The sequence below is a fragment of the Ailuropoda melanoleuca genome, chromosome X (genome assembly GCF_002007445.2).
Source record: "Ailuropoda melanoleuca isolate Jingjing chromosome X, ASM200744v2, whole genome shotgun sequence".
In the NCBI taxonomy this organism is placed as follows: domain Eukaryota; kingdom Metazoa; phylum Chordata; class Mammalia; order Carnivora; family Ursidae; genus Ailuropoda; species Ailuropoda melanoleuca.
The window spans coordinates 11,051,839-11,057,762 of record NC_048238.1 but is presented as its reverse complement, the minus strand read 5'-3'; positions in this window follow the sequence as shown (position 1 = coordinate 11,057,762).

Sequence of the window (5,924 nt, the reverse complement as noted above, 5' to 3'; positions counted from 1 at the left end):
GACACTGCCTGGTTTTTTGCCTTTTTCTGTTTTCTTCTGTCCTGTCTTTAACCCAACTGAACTTCAACGCACATGCCTGAAATGAGTCAGATGTCCTCTCCTGCTCGAACTCCTTTAGCCCCCACTGAAAATGACCCAGTGGGACAAACACCACTTCTCTCCGATGTAGAGGTCAGCGCGCATGTCCTGTAAAGGAGCAGAGAGTGAATATTTTCGGCTTTGTAGGCCACACAGTCTTTGTTGCGGCTGCTCTGTTCTGTCCTTGCAGCGTGAAAGCAGCTAGGATGGTAAGTAAACAAATGGGTGTGGGTGTGTTCCGACAAAACTTTATTTATAAAAACAGGCGTGGAGCCAGATTTGGCCTGTGGGCAGTAGTTTGGGAACCCACTGCTCTAATGGAATGAGAACCATCTTGACATTTTTCTTGTTATCTCGTTATCTCTACAGAGCTTGAATGTCATGCAGAATTGAGAGCAAAGAACAGTAATTCCCACACCTGCTCACCTCTGCAGTATCCTCTGTTGTAGAAAAGGTATAATTGAGCTCTTACTATGTATAGCAAACGTTGCATTGAGAAGAGAATACATTTCTGAGGATCAAAATCTAAAAATTGATGGAACAGTCCATTTATAAAAGCCAGCTGCTTTTTAAATAAGTTATTACAGTGTGTTGCCAGGGTGAGCCCATGTTGACCTGAGAAGATTAGCACATCCATCAAAGGTTGGTGAAGAGATTTCGTATTGACATGTTTCTCCCGAAGAACATTTAGCTCCACATTTCAGCCCCTGCCCTGAGACAAATGCATTACTTTCATCAGCCCCAGGTGCTTATTTTTCCAAGCTCTCATTGTATTCCTGGAGTTGTGATTTGTGCTTGGGTATTGCCAACAAAAATCAGAATTAACTTCCCCTGAGGTGACACATGACTAAAATTTCAAATCCTTAGTAGCTCTCATTGTTTTCTGTGAAACTCCTACACTGAAATAGAAAATAAGTGTGGTTCAGGCACCAATACAAACCAAAGCCTGTAATTGCCCCAGCTTCTTAGCTATTTGAGAGTGAAATGTTCTCTTGACAAACGACTCTCATACCTTCCCCCCGGAGAAACCAGCATGCGGGGCGCAGGCCTGCTGGCTTTGTTAGCGCAGGTGCGGGCGAGCTACTTTGCATTCCTCACACGTGGGCATTCATGGTGCCCCCCGCATGGGGTCCTTGTGAAAACCACATTTGAGTTAGTGGCTGTGAAACAGTGCTGGCCACATGGTAAAGACTCAGGAGATGTTGACATGTAGTCCCTGCCTTTAAAAATTGCCAGAGTGCCAGTGGAAGTCCTGGGTATGAAACTTCTCCCAAATACGGAGGAACATCTCCCTGTCAGCTCTTCAAATGGATGCTTTGGCTTTTTGACACCTGGGAGGGACCCATGATTTGTTCGTGGATTTATTCAGCAAATTTTTGAGTCCTTTCTATTCCAGTTAGCTAAGCCCTAGTCTCTTCCCTCGGGGAATGTGTCTTCTAGGGGGAGAGGCAGACAGGTGTGCAGTGCTGGGGATCACAGCCGGTGCGCCGCTGGGGGCAGGGGCAGGAGCTGCAGGAGCATGGAAGCGAGAGGGAAGGGCAAGCCTTCTCCGCCTCAGCACTGCTGCCATTCGGGGCTGGATCACTTTGCTCTAAAAAAAAAGACATATGGATGCATGTGTATGTATGAAAATCAAGACGCTTGCGTGGACAAGATTGACACCAGTTTCAGAGTAGCGGTTAGTTCTGAGCAGGGAGAGGACTGGAGTGCCATTTGAAAGGGGTTTTCCTGTCTCTGGCATTTCATCTCTTTCAAACCGAAAAGCTATGGTAGGAACCCCACATTGATGGAGGCCCCCAAATTCATCAAACTCTATTCTGATATAAAATAGTTCATCTTTCACTGCATTCATAGGGTTAACTGTAACCTGAAATGTTAAACTCTTCTGTAGGGCTTACTATGGGTGCACACTTTTCTAATTGCTTTATGAATACTAATTCTTTAGTAATCAACCTGTGTGACAAACCTGCAAAGGAGCTATTTCAGCTACACAACCTGTTTTCCAAAACCCTGAGGTCAGGTGTGTTGCAGAATACAGACATTGTTGTACTTTTGAAAAGTACAACAGCATATTCTAGAACTTGTCCCAATGGGCTGGGCCAGCAGCCTGTCATCAAAGACAGTTGTGCAGTAAAATGGAAGGATATTCTAACTGGGATAAGTAAAAACTATAAATACCCTCAATTCCATTCAAGTCAGGTTTTGTCATCAAATCCTTACCGTCAAGTCAGGTTTGGCTGCCAAACAAATTTTTTAAAACACAAACACACACCTTCCAGTTTCCAGAGCTTTGGGGATTTCACAGAAGTGCTGAAGGAATAGGACCCATGTTTTGCAGATGAGGAAACAGTACAGAGAAATTACCCAACTTAACCAAGTGCGCTTTCAGCGGTGGAAGTGGGTGTGAAACCCAGATATTCTGACTCCTAAACTCCCCACTTTGGGCTGCTTCACCCCGCTGAAGTCAGCTTCTACAACCGTATTCACTATATGTGTAGCGCACAATATAGCCAAAATACAGCAAAGAATCTGGAGCCGATTACAGCCCCCGGCAAGATTCCACCGTATTCCGTGCTGGAGCATGGGGTTTTAGGTACTAGTCCTACCTCTGCTTGAGAATGTGTGACCCTGGGTGGTGCACTTGCGCTCTTTGTCTGAATTGTAGAACTGAGGCTAGAGCAGCTAGAAGAAAAGGGGACGGACACACTTGAGATACTGAGGATCTAGATGTTCTGTGGCTCGGTGATTTGGACAGCTGAGTAAAAGGCTAGGGTGGCTCAGATTTCTGTCTTGGATGGTGGTTCTAGTCATTGATGTAAAAAAAAAAAAACACACACACACAATGAGGGGCCGCCTGGGTGGCTCAGTTGGTTAAGCGTCAGCCTTCAGCTCGGGTCATGATCCTAGTGATCGAGCCCCACGTGGGGCTCCCTGCTCAGCGGGAGCCTGCTTCTCCCTCTCCCTCTGATGCTTCCCCTGCTTGTGCTCGTGCTCTCTCTCTCTCACACAAAATCTTAAAAAAAAAAATTAGAAACAGGTTTGGGACTAATTCCATATGGGACAGGGTTTGAAGAGCCCACGACATCCAGGGACATCCTGCCAGTCACTGGATATTGGGCTTTGAAATTCAGTGGAGAGGGTCCGCATCAAAAATACAGACTTTTGAGTCCTCAGCCTTAGGAATATGGAAAAGCGGACCATAGATAGGCCATATATATAAGCCAGTGACAGTGGGGCCCTGAAGAACAATGACTTGAAAACGTAAGAGTCTGTGAAGGGAACTGAGAAGAAATGGCAGAGATAAAGAGGACAGCCGGGAGCTAGAGGTGTCTCAAAAGGGAAAGTTGTAAGTGGGACAGCCAGACAATATGGCTTTTACTGTGATGCACTGGGAAGTTGACTTCACCAATGAAGTATTTTTTGCAAAGATACAGGCAGATAGGTAGATAAAGAGAGATCTCAATTATATCGCAAATGTATACACGTACACATACAGATCCTAAGTACCAATTTACAGGAAGCTCAAGGAGTCGACTAACATGTTAAAAGACACTATGAAGAGACAATCATCCAAATCCAGAATGTAGGAAATTTGATAGCACAAAAAACCTAGTTTCTTCAATAACTGAGTTTTTCTAAAAGTATCTGTTAGAAGGGGTAGTGGCAAGAGGGGGAGACTGTTACAAGATGTAATGTGTGCACTTCGTAGGGATCCTAATTCGAGCAAATTAATTATTAAAATTTGGGGGGAAATTTGAATATGCACTGTTAGAGGATATTAAAGAATTATTAATTTTGTTAGGTATAATAGTTATTTGGTGGTTTTATGGTTTGTTTTGTTTATTTGTTTAAAGTTCTTATCTATTGAAGACACTGTACTCTTTACAGCTGAATTCATAGAATGGAATTCTGGGATTTCCTTTTTTTTTTAAGATTTTATTTATTTACTTGAAAGAGAGAGAGTGAGTGAGAGAGCATGAGCAGGGGGAGGGAGAGAAGCAGAATCCCTGCTGAGCAGGGAGCCCAATGCAGGACTCAATGCCAGGACCCTGGGATCATGACCTGAGCTGAAGGCAGTCACTTAACTGACTGAGCCACTCAGGCCCCCCCACTTTTTTTTTTCAGTTTTCTTTATTTAGGCAGTCTCTACACCCAACGTGGGGCTCCAACTCATGACTCCAAGATCAAGAGTCAGACACTCCTCCAACTACGCCAGCCAGGTATCCCTGCCTAGGATTTCCTTTAAAGTATTCTAGTGGGGGGGGGGCCTGGGTGGCTCAGTCGGTTAAGCATCCAACTCTTGATTTCAGCTCAGGTCATGTTCTCATGGTCGTGAGATCGAGCCCAGTGTCAGGCTCAAGAGTCTCTCTCTCCTTCTCGCCTTACCCCCTTTCTAATAAAAACTAAAGTATTCCAGTGCAGAACATGTGTGAGGTGACCAATGAAGCAAGATGAGCAAAATGGTGAGCACTGTTGAAGCTGGGAGATGGACCCATGGAGATTCATTAGTTTCTTTTCTCTATCTAGCTTTGAAAAATGCCATAATAAGTTTTTAGAAAATGAAATGCAATTTGAAAGAAAGAGATGAATAGTATTGTCACAGAAAGGTCTGGTATAGTAAGAACAGAAAATTAGACTTTGGCCTGACAATCTAGAAACCATTGTAATCTAAAGGACCTTAAAGCAATTTCAGTGCACAGGTGGGGAAGAAGACCAAATTTTACATCAAAATAATATCCTGGGGTGGGGGTGGGGAAGGACTGCAGTGTGTCAAAGGGATACAGGGGCCAGTCTGAAAGAGCCCCCAGTGGGCAAACTGGAACAATCTGAGCAACAAAATTATAACATAGTGCTGGATTGTAACCCAAAGTAGAAAAGAAATACACAAATGATTGAATAATAAATGAGAAGAGACAAGTGTTCCTTACAGAAGACTTTCAGGTATCTGTAGATACTGCCCCTTCAAGGAGGCTGACCTTCCTCTCCCTCCTCTACTGAGTCAGGTGACTGGCTTCCAAAGAACGGAGGAAAGAAAGGGGAGAATGACAACTTTCAGTGGACAAACCTGACAGACGCCATACTCTCCTAGCGCTCGAGGTTAACATCACCAGTAATAAGTTCTGTGGCTACCTTGTGCTACCTGATGTGATTTGATGTGACAGGAAGGGCGCTTCACCTCTACAGTAGCTCTCAAAACCCTTAAGCCCAGTCTCATCGTGAGAAACACATGAGATAAACCCGAATTGAGGGACATTCTACAAAATGCCTAACTAGCTCTCCTCAGAACCCTCAGAGTTATGGAAAACAGGCAAGGACAGAAATTGTTACAGAGGAGGCTAAGGAGACATGGTGACTAACTGCTGTGTGGGATCCCGGATTGGATCTTGGCACAGAAAAAGGATTTTAATGGGAAAACTGGTGAAATCCCTATAAGGGCTTTAGTTTTATTTAATAGGAATGTGCCGGTGTTAATTTCTTCGTTTTGACAAACGTACCCTAGTTGTGTAAAATGTTAATATGGGAAACTGGGCGAAGAAGTATAGGAACTCTATGATCTTTACAACCTCTCTATAAATCTAAAATAATTCCCCAAAAAAGCTTTAAAGTAAAAATAGAAATGTAATACTGATTTTTGGTCATTGTATTTATACCAGTTACTCTTGTACCACCTTTCAGAGGGGAAGATATGTTTTTACTCTGCTAAAGGAAGGACTTACAAAGCCTCTTTTCTTCTTTGGAGCGCTGTGGAATCTGACATCTTGAACACTAGAATGACAAGACCGAAGGGAAAGTGAAGTAAGGATCCAACCTTTGTTAGGTATCCAACATGCATAGTGCTGGACAAT